Raw genomic sequence first — 19,525 nt, 5'->3', positions numbered from 1 at the left:
TAAATATCTGGTATGAAAGAGAATTATATTAATTGTTAATTGGTGAATATGTAGGATGCCCACAAAGCTGCTGCTTAGTCATGCTTCACACAGCTGAAAAGCAAGGAAATAATGGAGTTCTGTGGCAGGGGAATGCTATTTGTATCTCATGCTTTAAAAAAGAACAAAACAAAATACAGTCATTTGTAAGTACTAGATTACAGAAGGTTACCAGCAAGAACCTTTTCCACGTTTTCATCATTTGACCATTATAGAGTTGCTGAGACCATCTGACAAGATACATGCAGCCACTTTTAAAGTGGCTTATTTTTATCAGTAACTATGGTGTATTTAGATATACTTTAAAATAAGGTAAAGACAAACCTATTCAGTGAAGAATAAGCATACTTTTAAAACACTTCTAGAATCAATTCAACTTTGAAAATTTTGAGATACTCTGTAATTCATCTTTATTTCCCGTTATTTCATCCTTTTCATACTTATCTTCACCTATGACTTTCTAATGGAGAGTGGCACAAAAAATTCTGAGAAATCATAGGCAAAAGTGCTTTGCAGTTTTTCCTGGCCAATTGCAGGCAGAGTATTAGAAACCTACTCAAAAGAGTAGCTTCTCATGGGTCTTCAAATTTAATTTTACAGACTCAGCAGATTTAGACAAAAAAAAAAAAAAAAAGAAAAAGATGAGCTTTCAGACTCTCAAGTCTTTATGTGATCAAAATTGGAATGCTGAAATCCTTGAAATCTACACATGCCTAGGGACAAATGTATTATTATACACAGTTCCAATGTGTATGGCAAAAAGCTTTTAAAGTTTGTAAACGTAATGTACAGTGAAGCCAGGCATATGATGCTAACTACTGAAAATAACAGCTTAGTAAACTTTGTATAAATTGGCAGTGTTTTAATATATTCTGGTCAGCCAATGTAGTTTTGCTTCTCAAAGCATTTTTTTGAATGTTTGTTTTAAAGCCATAATCAGGCAATTGCTGCAAAAATAATAATGGTGATTTAAAATGTTACTATCCCTCAGGAGTGCCATCCCAGTATCTGAGCAAGCAGAAAGAATCACACAAACACTTCTCATCTGTTTTAGGGGCAAGTCATCTGTCTGTCTTGGCTTAAACTGCTACTGAAGGTTGTTCAAGCCAGGCCAGAGCATATCATGCTAGGTTCAGGTGCAGAGAGCTCACATCCAGTATTTCGGCAACTCAGCTGTGCAAGATTTGACCTAGAGATACATAGAGGTATGGCAGTACATGGGTGGGAGCAGCTAAAGGTGCTGCATCTCCTGATTACAGGGTGCAACACAGCGGTGCCACCTGCCCCATTTGTGCTGTACCTGCTGTTAATCTGCTACCAAGGGGCTGCAGGGGAGTGAGGGAAGGTTTGTGTACACTCTGCCTGGCCACACTACAAGACAACATGAAGAAGCTAGTATAGACATTAAAGGTAGTTTAACCAAAGCTGCATGCTCTCCGCCTGGGATAGATTGTCTTGGTATTGTGGCTTTTTGGCTTTACCAACCCAACCATGCTCTCTTTCCTCTCAGTGCAGCACAACATTAAGCTGCATGGACCTAACAAGTTCATTGCAGATGGCTTAGCTCAGGAAGAGAGATCCTAACAGAAGTGCTTTAAGAAGTCTACATCACTACTTCTACTAGTACCATTGGTGATGATCATATTTCTAGGGTTTGGGGGTTTCGCCTGTTTTGAGTTTTTACTGACTTTTCATCCTGCTCTGAGATTATTTTGTATCTTCTGCAATTAACAATTGTGAAAACTTGAAAGCCAGCATTGTTTTCATAAGTGTAATTACAATTAAACTCAAATTTCCCTTTGTCTTTTAAATGTAACTGATGAAATATGTACGTGTCACTGATCTTAAATGAATGTTAACTCACAAAATCAGAGGAAGAAGATGAGAATATTCACATTCAGCCTCAGTTATGTCTTTATTATTTAATTATCTCTGTTAGTCTGCCTATTATTTAGTGCTCTGAGTCCATTCTTTTCCTGCTCTTGCTCTCATTCTTATCTTCGTTCCCTATGAATGGGTTATTTATCTGATTAAATGACAATTAGTAACTTTAGTGGGGCCACATTGTGTAACTGTGAATAGGATTTTGCTTAAAGAATTTTAAAAATCAAATGTGCAATAATAAAAGGAAACTGAAGTGGCATATGGCTTTTCATATACTGACCTAAAAATCCAAGGAATGGACAACAAGCTTTCTGGAACAAAAATCTTTCTTAGAACAGGAAGAAAACAGAGAAATGGGGCACAACACATCATATTTGGTAGACTTATTTTCCTATTTACTTTTAATTTGATAAAATCCACATATAGATTAAAGAGAAACTAAAAAATTAAGTCAAGTGCAGGAGTGAAGTACCTTCAAATCTAATATAAAATTGTACTCACACTCCTATAATTACTGTGTTATTTTTAAATGAAACCTTAAAGTACATGCATCATATAACCATTGTAATATACTCTTTAAATTGTACAGTACTTATTTTATTGGTTAGTGAATGCATTGTCTTGGAAGGAAGTGAAGACCTTCCTGCTTAGTTTCTGGATAAAATCTGAGGATGCTGTATAGGCAGACAGCTGCTTATACGTCCTGCCAGTTGAATTCCTGGGTTTCCTGGGTTGCCAGTGCAGGTGTCACCCTCTAAAGCACACACAGGAAGAGGACAGGACGAGTACTGCAGATCAAATGTGTAGCAGGTGCAGGAGGTTGCAGGTCATGACTGTTTGTCACTCCTTGTTCTCTGTTGTGTCTCTGAGCAGCTTCTTACTTTCGTGTCCCTGAAGGGGCTCTGCAATAACATTCTAATAGCTACCTGTCAGCTATCCCAAAGCCTCATCCCCTGGAAGTGAATGGGAGTAACTGGGAATTAGAGCTAGGAACATATTGAAAAGGCGGGATGAAAGTCTTCCCAGGAGCTTTCTTTTTTTTTTTTTTTTTTTTGGTCTTATGGTAGAAAAAGATGGAAGTGTGTTGCTAAATATATTAAGGTGTGATTTGGTAACTCTTTGTCATATCCCAAGAGTTATTATGTGCCACATGTGACATACCAGTAGCTTGTCAAAGAGAAAACAATATTTTTCTCTCCCATGCACCATGCAAAATAAAGCAACTGTGCCAGCAGTTGATCATGGAGATAACTCCGTGAGTTTTGGCTTTACCAAACCCTGTGTCTCAAGAAACCACAGTAAATTATCTAGAACAGAACATCTGACTTCATGTCCAGTGAAGAAGGGTTGCTTCTGAAGGGGGGGGGGGGGGGGGGGGAAAGTATTAAAAGGAAGAAATCTTGATGTTGCTTGTTTTACTTACATGCAACTAAATTAGTGTGGAATGCACTGTAACAGTGGGCTTTACAGGATTTATGTCAGAGCAAGAACTTGTTTCCTTAGTGCTGCTGCCTCTCAGTGCTGCTATTTGTAATTTCTAATCTTGAATAAAAAAATAATTGTGATCATCCCTTTGTGGTTTAATAGATAACAGTGCAGTGTGTTAAATACATGTATTTCCTATTTAAGAAGCCAGGGGTCTCATTATTTCATGCTTCTCTTCTCAAAATAAGGCTCAGTTCTGATTAGAAGTGTTTTTCCAGCTAGCGTATGACTTAAAGAGTAATAATGAGAACACACCTGTAATTTTAATTTCTTTCCTTTTGTGAGCTTGCACATAAGGAAGTCTGTCCTAGTGTTACGTAGATTCTTGCTTGCTATACCAAAAAGGGATAATTTAACCTGTTCCACAGATTCTCATGCAGGAGGTTATACATTTCTTATTATAAGGGGATGAGAGGACAAAAGGGAGAAATTATTTTGTACTTGTTTCAGTATTTCCTTGTTAATGATGGGAATACAAATGCTTCTTTTAGTGTCTTATCATCAGAAAAGGAAAGGGACGAAAAATGAGACATCGTTAGAATGATGTTGTTCTTATGGCCACACATTGTTGAAGCCAAGTAAGAACATAAAGTATACAAATACTGGGAGGAAAAAAAAAAAAGAGAGAGAGAGAGAGAGAGATTAAATAATCAAGTAATCAGATATATACTTGTAATACTGTTGAAGGATGTATCCCTTTAAGTGAGTCCTGCCCCAGATCATCACTACTTCTGTATGGAGTCCTTAGTGTATGTGGCATGCTGTCAGAAGAATTCCTTGGTGGTTCATACCACATTCCCTATAAACATCACATATTAGTCATAGCCAATAACAGCCACACAGTTGAAAAAAGACAAAAATAGGTAACTTGAATAGCTTTATTTTAGTCTAAAACACGGGATTTTCTTTTTCTTATTTAAGGAACTCTGCAAAGAACTGATTATCAGGACACAAGAGCATTGGTATACATAAAACAAAGGATTTCCCACAGTTATAAAGTATGGTTCAGTATATTATAAAGGACACAGTTTCTAGATAACTGTCAAGATATACCAGACATCTTTCATTCCTCCTGTGTTGACAAAGGACTTACTTCAAGCGTGATCTTGCTTAACCTTTCTTGCACTGGCACTGTTCTTTAGTTAAATGCATTCCCTCACTGAAAAGGAAGAATTTCAGGTTGTCAGCCTTTGCATTACAGTCTATGAGCAGCAACTAACTACATCAAAGGCCCATTTAAGCAAATGTTTTATTCTTTGAATGCATACTAACTTCCCTTGATCTCTGATATGGAAAAGAACCACAGTCAGTAAGAACAAACATGCTGGAGTCAGCATTCAGATTCTTCCAAATTTTGGATTAATGACATAATACCTATATCAGTTTTTCGACACTGTTTTGGCTACTGTCATTTTAGTTTGATTGCAGAAGGCAAGAGTTGTCTTAGAAATATATCAATAGAAACCATTGTAGAAACCAGCTCTGACCTGATTAAAAATAAATAAATAAATAAATAAATAAATAAATTTAAAAACAGTAGATTTGGCCAATTGAAATTACTCCTTGCAAAAATGAGCTTCTGATTGTTACCAGCCCTTCTGATGAGATCTGCCCAGCTGGAGCTGTAGGTGGCTCTTCCTGTCCCCCTCCAGACACACCCAGAGGAAAAGTCCTTGCCCTCTGGTAGGTCTGTGCTTGGGGAACAAAGTTTTACTCAGTTTTTCAATGGATACAGCCAAATGCTAGCATGTGAAATGTTGCAAAAGCAATTACTGGAGAGGTAAGGATATTAGTACAATTTCTGGTAAGCTCTTGCTCTTTTGCTCTTGTCACACCTTTACTCCTGAAGGTCTAGAATTTTCTTGATCCCTCTAGGAACTAGCGTGACTGATCATTCTTACTAGTTTTGCTTGTTTAAGATTTAACTTTGAAATGATTATCAATCTTTTTCTTACTAAGGAATCATTAGCCTAAAAAAAAAGCTGAGAAACTGTTAAGTGCTTTTCTGTTAGTTATAGAATTCACCATATACAATCTTGTCAGTGTAGTTTACATGTGAAAGCCTGTTACTATCACTGTAAGTAGTTTTTGTTTGTTTTGTTTTTTGTTTTTGTTTTTTAATACCCTACTTACAGTATAATATCCTGCAAAGTGTAAATGTGACAAGATTTAACTTTCTCAGATCAGTAATACAAAGCATACATATATACTGTATTCGTGCCACGATATTTATTTTTATATGCATACATGCAGTAGTAGGATGTGTAAGTCTGGAAACAAGATGGACTACATTTGACAGCTGAAAGTATATTTAGTTTAAGGAAAATTCTGTAGAATAACAAATAAACTGAGAACTAGTTATAAGAAAGTAAAAGTTGAGGTGTTCCGAGACTGCATCAGGCAGAGAAGATGTCTATAAAGATGTGAATCCTGCCAAAATGCATTAGTGTTGTCCTGAGTAAAGTGTGAGAGACTGCAAGTTTAAATGGGAAAGTCATTTTGAGAAAGGAGGCCCTTGGTTTCCTCAGAGGACTATGCTTAAAGGGCTTTCCAGAGTTGTGAAGAAACTGAAACCAGGCATTATATAAAGGTGTTTATTTTCTTGTCTCAATCTATAAATTGTATTAAGTACATACGCAAGCAACGAAGCACAGGTAGTTCCACAATGTCACCATCTCCCTCCTGCACAGCCAGCGTGGGAGACCGCTTTGTTCCCAAGGCTGTTCATCCTCATTAGCACTCATTTGTGCAGAGAATAATCTGTCCTGTATATCAGGTGGGTAGATTAGTAATATTATGCCTTAGTGTCTTTCAGCCCTGCATTGGCTTGTAGCCATACTGGGGAGCATTCAGAATTAGCACCAAACTGTTTTATCTGTGTTTTCTCTGCAAGTGCAGTGTTTATACCTGCATGTGTGCCTCGTTCTTCAGCACCTCAAACAATATGCTGTCAGCTCAAAGTGTGTTTGGTCTACTGAAACTTCTGGATACTACATGATCTCACATTAAGTTATGGTATGCATATAAAACAGAAAGTATGGCTCAAAAATTAGAATCTGGTCTTATGTTCACTATTTCAGTCTTCAAGGACTGATAATGATATGTGCAAAATGATACTTCTCTGAGGAGAATTACAACTAATCTGAAGTGTTCATTTAAAATAAATAATACGCATGTGAGTTTTTTATTTAATGGATAGATTGAGCTTCAGCTTGTGTCAAAATTAAGGATATATTTGTGTGTATATACATATATAATAGAAATATATCAGTCAATGTTAAGACATGCCTAGTAAAAATTACGAATTTGAACAGTGATACTGAGGGAAAAAAAGTAGAGGACAGGTGTAGGGTTTTGCTTTCCTTTTTCCCATTTTTCTTACTTGACTGCACACAGGTTTTTACATCAAAATGTGATGATTTTTCCTCAACAAATAAGCAATAGGAAGTTATGCATAAATGATGGCAGTAGACAGCTACTATTGACCTACATGCTGGGTCATCTCTTTACATCTTCCCTTTCTTGAGAAACATATGCTCTGATAGGTTAAGGTCTTTAAATAAAAGTATCATTCATAAATGCATAGGACATAAATAAAATGGTGAACAAGTGGATATTGGTTATTAAACAAAATCTGTGAATAAGAAATTGAAAACTTTCATGAAGAAAATTCTGTATGCTGTTAGGAGAATGGCACCATCTGGTGGATCTTCTCTCCAGAAAATTTCTAATGGAAATTGTAATCATGATTTAGAGGCTGTTCATCTATTATAAAACTGAATATTTTGTGAGAAGTGCTAACAATTAGGAGAACAAAAATGTTAATGGCAACTGACAATGTAATTGTCTCAATTGTGGAATCCTATGGTTATTTCTTGCCATGTGAATATTTAAAAGAAGAAAGAAAATTACTCAAAAACTAAAATGCTTGTTACATGTTTACTAGTACTATCTGTTCAAAGCTATGAGCAACTAGTAAAGAAACGTGTTCTGAATACAATAATAGAGTTCAGTAGATCAAAATAATATTTTTTTTAATATATATTTTTTTTTGGGGGGGGGGGGGGGGGTGGAGTTGGATACAAGTGTCCTTAATTATTGTTTCATTATAGAACAAATCTTTGATTTGGGGACTTCTGTAGTACTCATTTTTGGCTTTCAAACAGGATGACAGTCATTGCTAAATGCATTCAGTAGTATACCAGTGATGTGCAAGTCTTGGGTAATCAGTCAATAGCTCTCCTACAAATTACACAAGTCACAATATACACGGGGGTCTTTGAAGACAGTGACAGCATGTTCTGTCATCTTCTGCCCAACTTCTTATCTGCCCTGATACATTGCAGGTTATCCAGTAACTGGATGAACTGGATATACTACCAGAGCTCATTTCTGTCTAAACCGCATGCACTCCATATGATGCCCTCATCCATGAAAAGGAAAGTTTGGGAACCAGTACTTAACGAAATTTTTCATCCACAGCATCTTCATTATACTGTAGAGAAAAATATTCCAGAGGCCTCTTCCAAAAGCTTTGCTTATCCTATATAAATAAATATGATTCTAAGCAGTGTAGAAAATTAGTGTAGTCAAGTAGGATTTTTATTTGCCTGACAGCAGTCAGGAACTGATGTGTGCTTTGGAGAATTCAGTGAGAAAATACTTAGAATTACTTACGGACAGTAATTTACAGCTTCAAAATTCAGTCACTGTTGGGAACCCCAATAGTTCCAGGCAAGTAATAGAAACATATTGAAACCAACAAAGAAAAATTAATTAGACATTTTTACATAATGGTCAAAGAGTGCACTCCTTCATTCAATGCAACATTCACAGGCCTACTGAATTTAAAGGAAACCAAATTGTATTCTGCATTATAGTTAACTACCATAACAAAGAAATGAAAGAGCCTGTTTTCTCCGCTGTTTTCCTATGAATTTCTCCTAAGCTATCCCCAATTCATGAATTATTATTATTTTTTTTCTTTTGATTATAGAAAAGCACACCCATAGAGAAATTCAAATGAATAAATTAAAACTAGACAATGAGAAATGGCCTGACACCACTTAGATTTCTCATTAAAATTCTATATTTTTTAGATAGTTGTGACATACACTCATTTTTGCCAGCCTCTTGACATAAAGTTGGCACTGGGTGTGAAAGGGCCATAGAAAAGCCAACTGGAGCAATCATTTGATATGCAGTGTGTTTCCAGAAAATACGATCTCTTATTTATCCCATAATTGATTAAATGGTTGAAGTGTGTCAAGAGCTATTTCAAATATCACCACAAAATAAAATTAAAAAGAAGCCGAAAACAAGAGAGTTAGACTGGTTAGAGTTGAAGGATGAAAAATGGGATGAGCACTTGATGTCAACATCCAGTAGCATTGCTCTCCGGGAAGGAGTCAGGAGGATTCATTTATTTGTTTGTTTGTTTGTTTGTTTGTTTATTTATTCCTGTAGGGGTAAAGGCAGGGATAGCAACAGCTGCTTCTGTGACATTTTATCAAGCATGGCTTGGGTAAGGATGAGAGTGGAAGTCCCAGAGGGGAGTCAAGTGGACAGGAGGGATGGTTGCAGAACAGACACAGTAGGCCACGGGGCAGGATAAGCAAGCAGGGTAATCAAATGTGGTACATAAGCATGGGAGATTAGATTGGCTAAATTAGAGGAAAACCACTTCACTTTCTGTGGCTCTCCAGTTGGAGCCAAGGGGAATGGGAATAGGTCACTGTAACATTTAGGCCTCTGGAAATAGCAAAAGGTACAAGCATAGCTCTGCAGCCAAGGAGGAGACCTGCAATCACTCTAGGTAAAGTATAACCGTTCTCAAAAGAGGAGAGAATACTTTTAGCAGCTGGATGGGAGACTTGGCACTTTTAATCTTTTGGTTTTGGTTTTGCTCTTAGTAACATTTCCTATGTCCAGAAGCCTTAATAGGTTTGAGAGGGAAACTGAGAACTTACTGCACTCAGATGGCAGAGGTTTTAGCACCTCTTCCAGCAGCTGCTATGTAAACTTGCAAATGCATGTGCTTTATGTCATCTAAGGGATTCCAGAGCTGTAAAAACAAAAGAACAGTTAGGATTGTTCAACTGAACTACAGTATCCTTTACATCCTGTGCAGTATTTGGAATCATACCATTATTAACTATAGGTCTTCAACAGTTAATAAAATGAAAATGAATGTTAAAAACAATATCTGCCTTCTGCCTGAGGCTTGTTACTAATTTTATCACACTGTTGAATAATTTGGATCTCATTTCAGGGATCAGTTTAGTTGACAAATGTGATTGTGGCTCATGGAAAAGAAATTGATGTTAAAAATATTTAGATTTAGGATATTCAAAAATAATTTATTAAAGAGGTTACTTTCTGTCTCCTACAACTGTGATAAACACGTTGGGGTACATTTCTAAAAACTTTTCACTGTTGTCTGAGTCAGTCAGGTTCAACAATTTCATAAAAAGAGTCCTGAGTACCATGTTTTTGAAAGTGCTAAAATCATCAGGCTGACCTAGTAAGTTAAATGATTGCTGTAAAAAGAATACACATGTAAAATCTTCTTAATGCTTTGAATCAAAATAGATTTTTTTTAGGAGTAATGCTACTTCACATAGGCATACCACTTTGCAAAAGGAACCAAAATGTATTGGAATGAGGTAATTTCTTGTATACGTCCATAATGAGAAGCATCTGTGACAGGTATCAGGAGTTCCTGTATTTGAAGAGTTCCAAGAGAGTTCATTTGTCCATTTTGGATACAGAATGCATTGTGTATGTAGTTAATGATTTGAAGAAAATAATGTTTGGCGAATCATCCAAGCAAAGTTTCTCCACCAGAAAGGCTGTGCAAAATTATAACTCACAGTATCAAGTTTGAAAATTTAAGGTTTAATCCCATTTCTCTGGATAAGCATTAGCATGACAAGAAACATCTGGTTTTATCTGGAGTCATAGTTCTAGATGGGTTTGGATTATCTAAATGTGTACCTTCACTATCCAATGTAATGCGAGCTCTGTTGTTAATTTTAGGATGAACACCTTTCCCAAACAGGGCTTTACAATGGGAAGTGCAGAAGATTCTCAATTGTGAAAAAGATAAGGAATATAAATACATTTTGCTAGAAGATCCACACTATTATACTAGCTATGAATATAGTTTTGTTTGCCAGTCTTATCTAAAATAAGGAACTTGAGAGTGGAGGTCTGGGATCTTGGTTTGCTTCTAACACATTAGAAAGAGTGGCCCCTATGTGATTATAGCTTTTAGTATCACCTAGAATAACCCTAAGACTGCTGACTAACTCATCACCAGATCTGCTGTGATTCTGTTTTGAAGTTTTTCAACCACAGCCCACTTAGTCAATAACACAGACTATCCCTTGAGCATTCCAGCATTTATTTTTAGATGCAGGATGAATAAAGATGTTAAATGTTGATAAAGATGTTAAAAGATGATAAATGAACATTGCCTGCATTTTGGGGTGGGTAGGTACATTAACTTTTAGAGTGCTGAGATTGAAATCTTGAGTGCCTGAAGTTCAATCATAAAATTTCAGCACCTACAATTAAGACACACTGATGAAAACAATACTCTCTTTAAACCAGAGCTCTTAGGGTTATAGTCTTTATCAAGCAGAGGAATATGTTTTTTGGTTGGTTGGTTGGTTTTTTGTTTTGTTTTGTTTTGTTTTTGCCTAGTACTTGAAATCCTAATCTCAGCCATATCCTTCATCACATTTCCTACTTGCCGCAGTAGTAGTTTATGCTGGAATAACAGCACTGGCTTGAGTCTCTTCAGAGATTATAACTGCATCACAAAGGACTGTAATGTTACTACAGTGGGGTTTTTTGAAGAGTTTATTCACTTAAAAATTCAATTCCAGAATCTTGAAACTATTTGTCAGCTGATTATACACGTAGAAATGTCCTAGGATAGGTTTTAATGCAATAGTCCAAATTATAAGAGCCATCTTCTGTCTGTGTTCCTAAGAAATGGTTGTATTCTAACTATTTAGGGTATATGGCTATCTTTCAGTCTCACTTGTTAATATTGCTCCATGTTGCTGGGAACACGTAGAGCTTCACTGATAAGGAGTATTCATACAAAAGAAACTGAGAAGGAAAAAATGAATGAGTGACATCCCATGAGTCATGCAGCTTCCTTTGAAAAACATATAACCCCTGCTCCTGCGAATTATTAAATATATGAAAAGTGAAAGTTTATAAACAGTCTGACTTATGAAATTTTCCTAAAAGAAGGTGGACAGTATAGTTTTGAATATCCCTAAGTCAAAAAAACAAACAAACAAAAAACCTCAGTGAATGTCTCTTCCACTTCTTCATGCAGTTCTGGAAATAGAGGCTTTCTTGTTCTGGCCTGTTTACAAGTGCTTAGAATTTTTTGAGTGGGTTAGAATGCTTGAGGTTAATTTAGCATCATATTTTTATTTTGTCTTAAGAGCCACACTTTATCTTTCAGTTTTCAATAAGGCAGACAAACAAAAAGAAAATCATGTGCTTGCATAACCGTAAGTTACAAGCTGCCTTTTAAAATGTTACCCAGAATATGCAGTATTTTGTAGTTCTGTCAGCTCTTGTGATTGTCATTCGACTGCTTCTTGACTGTAGTCCATAATTGTCTCAGAGGTGTGCCTTTAAGGATTTTGAAGAATGTAATACACAGCTTTATATGGCTTAGATTGGTATAGTTTGGTATTCTGCCCAATGCTACTTTTCTGAGTTATGTATCTTTCTCTCTCATTATCAGTGATATAGTAGAAGACTTCCCTGTCATCACCATCATACAGAGCACCAAAAATCACTCCATGTTGACCTGTCTTAGAACAGCATCTACCACTTCATGTGAAGGCTCATGTTTCCTTTTTATCATGGCAAATCTAAGGAGCAGAAGAATTCTTTGTTGATCAACTGTGTGGTACAGAAGTCAGAACAGGAGCAGATCTCCCTGTTCCAGCCTTCTGCTTCAGTCCTGTCTTTCCTGATGCTGAGAAAACCTCTGCCTTCAGAATCCTGAAACAGAAACATGCATAGTAAAGTAGAAAAGAGTGAAAAGCATGTTTCTGTGACCTTTTGGTGAAGAATGTCGTTCTAGTTATGCCTGGCAAGTGCATTCCTCCAGTGAAACACTGGCATTTTCTTTGTCTCACTGGGCTTTTCTTAAGAAAACTGCTTGTCAATCCCTAGTCTGGCAGCACAGAGTCCAGAAATTTAGCTGTTGTGAAAGATGCTTGAGGTTTTGTTTAATGATATTGTATTGTCATAGCATTATACTGATCCAACTTAGAAAGTAAATACAAAATTGGATTTACTGTTAGATCAATAACAAATCAGACTCCTACACTGGAGAGTTCTAATATGATTTTAGGAAAAAAACAGAATGCAGTCATGAAAAGAAGGGAATAGTCATACTAACAGAAAATACTTGAGACAGGAATGTCAGGCACATGGCCAATTTTAAGTGGGTGTATTTAAAACTTCCATATGTTTAATATAACCTTGTGGTTTGAATTTCTTCTCTCACCTAGTCAATAAATATTCTATTTTCAGTGCTATGAAATGGATTTAATATGTATGGTAGCATTACCATAACATCTTCTATCTTCAGTTAAGACTTTATGGATTTTTGCTAATTAATTTTCAGTTGTTCCTTATGTGAAATAATAAAGGTGTGTATGTGTTATGACAGTATCTAAAGGCTCTGAAAAGGATTAGAGATCCATTACTCCTGTAATGTGAGTGCTGAGGACTTGGCATACAGACTGCATCTACTCATAGTTTCAAATAAACTCTGATCTGGTCCCTTGGACTGAACACCTTCCTATTAACAGCTGCGTTGCATCAAGTGCATACCTAAAGCAAACCATCCAGCTTAGCTTCACCCCCAAAAAATCCAGCTTGCACACTTAAAGAATGATTCACATTAACCAGAGCATAGTAAGTGGGAACAGTTGAAGGATTTTCTTCAGAAATGCACTCCTGAGCCAAATTAAAATGCTAACACAGAGGCACTTCTATCTTACCTACAAAGACAAGTGTATAGCAATATTTCAAGGAGACAATGTCTGTTTATACGCCGTATAGAAACATAAGGCGAAGGTTAGAAGGAATCTCAGTTACTTAATGCATTTGCACTAGGAGCAGCCTGCCGCATGTATGTCATTCCTAATAAGCAGGTGTCTAAACCTTTCTCAAGGGCTTACAAAGATGGTGAGTCTAAGTCCCTCTAGTCATAACAATAATAATAATAAAAACAACTTGCTTACCATTAGCATTAGGGCTCAGTATGAAGATTGAATGCTTAACCTGAATGCCTGCACTGTGTTCTGCTGTCAGCTGTTTGTTCCACATCTCTCAGGAATTTCTGCTGCAGTGGTGATTCATCTGTCTGTGCAAAGTCCACTAAACTGCTGCAAATTACCAAGGAAACATGAGGTTAACATTACTTTGTACTGTTATGTGGGGATGGGTCATTCCTACAACAGGGACGGGATTTCTGAGAGGTAATGGAAAGCCTGGCTAAGGGTCACCACAGGCAGCCCTATGAAAGCTGTCTCTACTCATCCACCAAAAATCTCTGTGTCCCTTGCTGTATGTTCAGTTCATTACTCCTTACCCCATCCCTTGTAGAAAGGGAAATTAGTCCATTACCTGTGTTTTAGGAAGACCTATTATATTATAGTAAGTTATTATACTGAAGGATATATTTGGAAGGGGTCTAATTGTATTTCAGGATTTAAACCCATCCCTGCTAGGAATCAGATCAGGACGTTACTTGGGGGCACATTATCCTGAGTTTTTTCAAATACTGGATTTCTTCCACCTTTTCTCTGACATACTGTTTGTGATGCAAGCTGACCATGCTGTCACTTAGATTAGCAATTCCTCACTTGTCTTGTTCTTACAAATGAGTTTGCACAAGGGGAACCCTTGGTGGGGCCCGACAACATCCGTGCCATTCCAAGGTCTGAAGCCCCTATAGGCAGACCCGTGTCCTTCAGTACCCTTGGGTTGTGGGTGACTTTCCCCATCACTGCTGAAAGTTAGTTGCCATTGTTGACGGTAGTTGAATGTTGATGTTGGATGCTATGTAGAATACTGTAGAAATTATAAGTTAAATTACCAAGTGGACCAGATGACTTTTTAAATTTTAATGCAAGTAAATGTGTAGAGTAAAATTCTATGGATCCTTTGATCTTGTAGTAGCAGGAAAGCCTTCAAAGCATTGTTCAGATTAAATTAAGGAAAAATCAGTACCTTTCACAGAATATCACATGGCATACTAGATTGTGTACAAGTCAGTGTTGTATTCTGAGGTTATTTTTGCATGTTAGTATGCCTCTATCTAATCCAAGTTTGCCTTTAGGAGATGTGTAGATTTTAACTAGGAAAAAAAATCTAAAGGTAAAGTCATAAAACTCTGAAGGTAAAAGTCAACATATTTGACAGTTTATGAAGGACTGCTCTGCATCCTTCTTGAGAGATTTAGCCACAACACTATAAGTAGGTAGGAAGAGATGTGATATAGGCAAAACAAACTTTAAAAGTGCTGTCATCATCATCTCCAAATCTTTTTTCCTTGAAATGTCACCACATTAGCATGAATTTGGTTACAAAGAATTGTTTCTAAGTGCATAACTATTAAGATAGATCCTGACAAATTTATTTCTGTCATTCAAAACCTAAAAGATTTTTCACGCAATTCTAGAATACAACTGAACTTTATTCATGCCTGGGTGAACACTGAATTAAATTATTTCTAACCATGTCCAACATCTTGTAAAAATAAATGAAACAAACCAGCCTCAATAACCACCTGAACATTTACTGAGAATCAAACTGAAGTTCTTTTAACTGACATTCAATATGAATGACATTTATTTCACACTAATTTTTCCTCTGTCTTGTATAAAGCTGAAATTATCCTATTACTACATTCTGAATAAATCATTTGACATTTGAACAATTGATGTGTGAAATTCCAGCTCATGAAAAACTTCAAACAGTAAAATAATGGAAGTATGTTAAGACAGACTTTCTCCTGAATTCTTTATGTGATGTCCACCATTTTTTGCATAGATTTGTTGGGGCCATTTCAAGACCCTTGCCATACCTTAAGAATCTCCAAGGAGCTCTTCAATGAGAAAAATGAGTGACATTTTCTGGACTGCTTAAAAATGCTTCTTTTCCTGGTACTCTTTCAACTGGCACTGGAATGATAGTATGCTGTTGAAAGGCACGCAGCTGATAATAATAATGAGTGCTTTACAGCTAAACATCATGACAACCATCAAGTTTCATTAGTGTTAAAAAGCTAGGAATCAATTCCAGTATATCACTGTCCTCATTCAAAGTGAGCATAATAATTAGCCTTTTCTTTGAATATTTGTATCTGAAAAATATTTTGATCACGGTGAAACCACTTTACAGATTAATGAATGAATAACAACTCTTTGTACTGTTATTCTGGGGGTCTATTGACTCTTTTTCCTCAAGCCCTTAAGATTTCAATGCACCAGATATGTCTAACATCTCTTGTTTCATAATTCTATTAAAGCAAATATTTACTTCCAAGGGCACACACCTAGACTCGTAGTGTTGGTGAAGTTTTCTGGATCAGACGTAGTATTCTGATATCAGAAAGGTTCTTTCCCTAATAGAGCTAACACCACCTCCCTGCAAAACATAAGCTAATCCAACCAAAGCATGTTTTTTCCAGTGAAGAGTCACCTACCGTAGGGGTTCTCCCAGCATAGCTATCATTATTAGAGGGTGTACTAGTTATTTTTATCTCCTACATCCAAGTCCGTCTTAAGTCATGGCCTAGAAAGTTACCAAGTAGTCAAAAAAAAAAAAAAAGCAAAAAGTCAAAAAAAAAAAAGTCAAAAAAAGTCAAAAGCAAAAGTCAAAATTAAGTTTTCTGTTTGCTGGATTTCATATGAACGGAACTTCTGTCATGCTGGTAAGAGAAAAGCAATTCACACACTTGAAAGTGGAAAGAAAAAATCACTCTCAAGAGATGTATTTCTCAAATGGATGTGTATTAAGCTTGCTATTTGCTAATTGGGTCTTGTGCATTTTTGCCAGCAGTTGCTTTACCAGGCTACTCCTTTATGTGCATATTGGGTATAGCTATTTCAAGCTCCTCATTTGCTTCAGAAGTGCAACCTCTGTAAACATTACCACAGCCCTGGGACTCTGTAAGCAGCTGGATGTCTTTATAAATAAATAAATAGCCTAAATTAATAAAAATAAATTAATTAAATAAATATGCAATGATAACAGAGTCATTATTAGCTTAGCCAGATTGTCTGCCCTTCGTGGCTTAACTCTGGCCGACCCCAATAGATGAGGGTAGGAAAAGAAGGGGAAAAGAAAATAATTGCTTTGCTGATTTCCAAGCTAAATAATTATTAAATAATTATCTGGAGGAGAAAAAAAACAAAGAAACAAAAAAACCCACAGCTGTAAGTTTCCCCTACAGCTCATCATCCATGAGGGAGACAGGGTTGGCCTGGAGAAAGGGACCTTTTAATTAATTTGCAAGAAAGACTTTGAGAGACACAACCATTGTGAGCAATAAAATGTGACAACTCTTTCTAAATCCTTATTTTTACTTTATAAAGCATTTATTGCATAAGGAAGAAGAAACAAAAAATCTTGCTTCACAAGACCATGTCTTCCAATTTGCCAGAAACAAACAAACAAACAAAAACAACTCAACACTTAAAACACTGTTTTCCAGATGAAATCAGAGTGTGCATATAAGCCTAACAAAGACTATCCTGAAAACCAGCTTCCAAACTACCTGGACTGTTGGCACTGTGAATAAAATAATGGTATTCTAGAGGTACTAGAAATAGGTTTGATTATGCTGACTTGCAACAACTTCTGGCTGTCAGCACAGCAAATGTATTAGCAAAAAGCTTCTTCTATTCATCAGTTACAACAGGAAGTGGTAGTATTACTTTTGTGGACATAGCTACTTCAGGTAGCTGAGAGAAAAAAATACATATGTTCAGTGTGGTGTCTGGAGTACAGAACAGGAGAAAAGTGTGCTTTCCTGATTGTGTCTGGTATTCAAGATATTGATGGAGCCAGCAAGCTTATGTTATTATCGGGGTTGCACAGCCATGAATACATAAACTAGAAAGTGGCCATTCCAAGTAAAATAAGTCTCCCTCACATTACTTTTGTGGGAGTCAGCTTCAGGAGTTTATCTTCAAAACATATTATTGGTAATTTTTTTCTATAAAAGATAAGCCCCAAAAGGGCAATGTCAGCATCTCTCTTTACAGATGCACATGTTCTCCCTGTGCTGGAGTTTTGCTAACACTGACAATGGCAGGTCAGCGGAACATTTATTGAGAGAGGGAATCTGCTGATCTGAATTGCAATGTAGTGAGTTATAAATTGACTTTTCAGGTTTTTTTTTGTTTTGTTTTGGTTTTTTTACTGGTAAGAAGGAAACATAAGATAGATGTTGATTAGGTTTTTACTTGAATTGTCAAAAGAGCATGGGCATTGTTCAGGTTGCCAAGGTGCTATTCTGGGAATTGTTTAGGAAGAATATTGTGCAAAGTAGCGAGTTCCTATGCTGTCAGGAATGCTCCTCATTCTTCCTGCCCATTTATAAAATGTTTGCACAATCTTCTGATTTTGTTCAAAAGTACTAAACACCAACAACTCCCAGCAGAGTGACAAAACCACAGAATCATACATGTGTTAGGGAAGAGACTTTATAGCAATATTATGACAGGTCTTCTAACTCTACAAGAAAACGAGATTGAAAAGGAGCTAGATCCAAGAAAATGGGAACCATCATTTGTAATAAGAAATGTCCATTACAAAAAGTAAATTGTATGAAATCGAGTCTTTTCACTTAAGATGTCTCATACTCGCTTCTTCCTAACAACAGTAAAAACAGTGATTGAGACAAATCATGAAAATTTAATAGTGAAACCTGTACTTCAAAAAGAAGACTATCTCATTCAGGAATCTGCTTGACATGATCCTGTAGGAGCACCCAAAGAAGTTGTGAGACCTCTGTTGTTGGAGACACTCAAAATTTGTCTCGACAAGATCCTGAGCATCTTGCTCTGACTTCACCTACTCTAGGCAGGAGTTTATTCTGGGTGACTTGCAGGGGCCCCTTCCCACCTTCATGCCAGGATGGGTGAAGTGGAGCTGATCTGAAGTCCTACTCTAGCCTGCACTATTCCTTACCCTCTCAGTTACCCCTAAACTTTACTGCTCCTATCCAGACCCCTCGCCTTTTCAAAGCCTCAACACATGCCCCCTTCACTTTCTGTCGAAACTAATGCACTGCCACTACATAACTAATTTTTAGCATTTATTACCAAACTTTATGGGATTTGCAGGCCTGGTTACAGTTGATCATAACGAGAAAAGACTTGACATATCACCAGCTCTTTTTTTCTTTATCTTTGCAATTCTATTGCCTTTATAATATATATGTGTATATATACACATATATTTGCAAGAATCCTGTCTAAATTGCAGTCTGTTGGCTTCTTCTAACATTGAATCCTCTCATTCTTCCCTGCAGTGGATAGGATAGGATAGGATAAGATAGGACAGGACAGGACAGGACAGGACAGGATAGGATAGTTCAGTTGGAAGGGACCTTCAAAGATCACCTAGTCTAACTGCCTGAACTCTTCAGGGCTAACCAAAAGTTAAAGCATATATTACTGAGGGCATTATTCAAACTCCTGTTGAACACTGACACACACAGGGCATCAACCACCTTGCTAGTAAGCCTGTTCCAGTGTTTGACCACCCTTACGGTAAAGACATTTTCCTCATGTCCAGTCTGACCCTCCCCTGGCACAACTTTGTGCCGATCCTGCCTCTCCTGCCATCAGTGACCAGGAGCAGAGACTGGCACCTCCCTCTGTGCTTCCCGTCCTCAGGGAGTTGCAGAGAGCCATGGGGTCCCCTCTCAGCCTCCTCTTCTCCAGAGGAGATAGCCCAAGTGTCCTTAGCCTCTCCTCACAGGACATGCCTTCCAGCCCTTTCACCAGCTTTGTTGCCCTCCTCTGGATGCTTTTAAGTACCTTAACATCCT

General features: G+C 37.0%; 1 protein-coding gene and 1 long non-coding RNA gene across 5 annotated transcripts in view; one reads left to right on the top strand and one right to left on the bottom strand.

The window, feature by feature from the left end:
* The window catches only part of LOC121065792, a 20,041-nt gene extending 10,596 nt beyond the window's left edge, over positions 1-9,445 (bottom strand). Inside the window, exons 1-3 of the long non-coding RNA XR_005817312.1 lie at positions 9,378-9,445; positions 8,086-8,117; positions 4,502-4,567 (exon numbers count right to left, since the gene is read on the bottom strand). This is a non-coding gene — a long non-coding RNA (uncharacterized LOC121065792). The remainder of the gene's footprint in view (positions 1-4,501; positions 4,568-8,085; positions 8,118-9,377) is intronic.
* CDH12 (cadherin 12) overlaps positions 1-19,525 on the top strand; it is a 542,156-nt gene that overhangs the window by 444,100 nt on the left and 78,531 nt on the right. The gene's annotated exons all lie outside the window — the stretch shown is intronic.

The sequence above is a fragment of the Cygnus olor genome, chromosome 2 (genome assembly GCF_009769625.2).
Source record: "Cygnus olor isolate bCygOlo1 chromosome 2, bCygOlo1.pri.v2, whole genome shotgun sequence".
Taxonomy (NCBI): Eukaryota; Metazoa; Chordata; class Aves; order Anseriformes; family Anatidae; genus Cygnus; species Cygnus olor.
The sequence above is the reverse complement of the archived record's forward strand: the minus strand, read 5'-3'. Positions and strand labels throughout refer to the sequence as shown.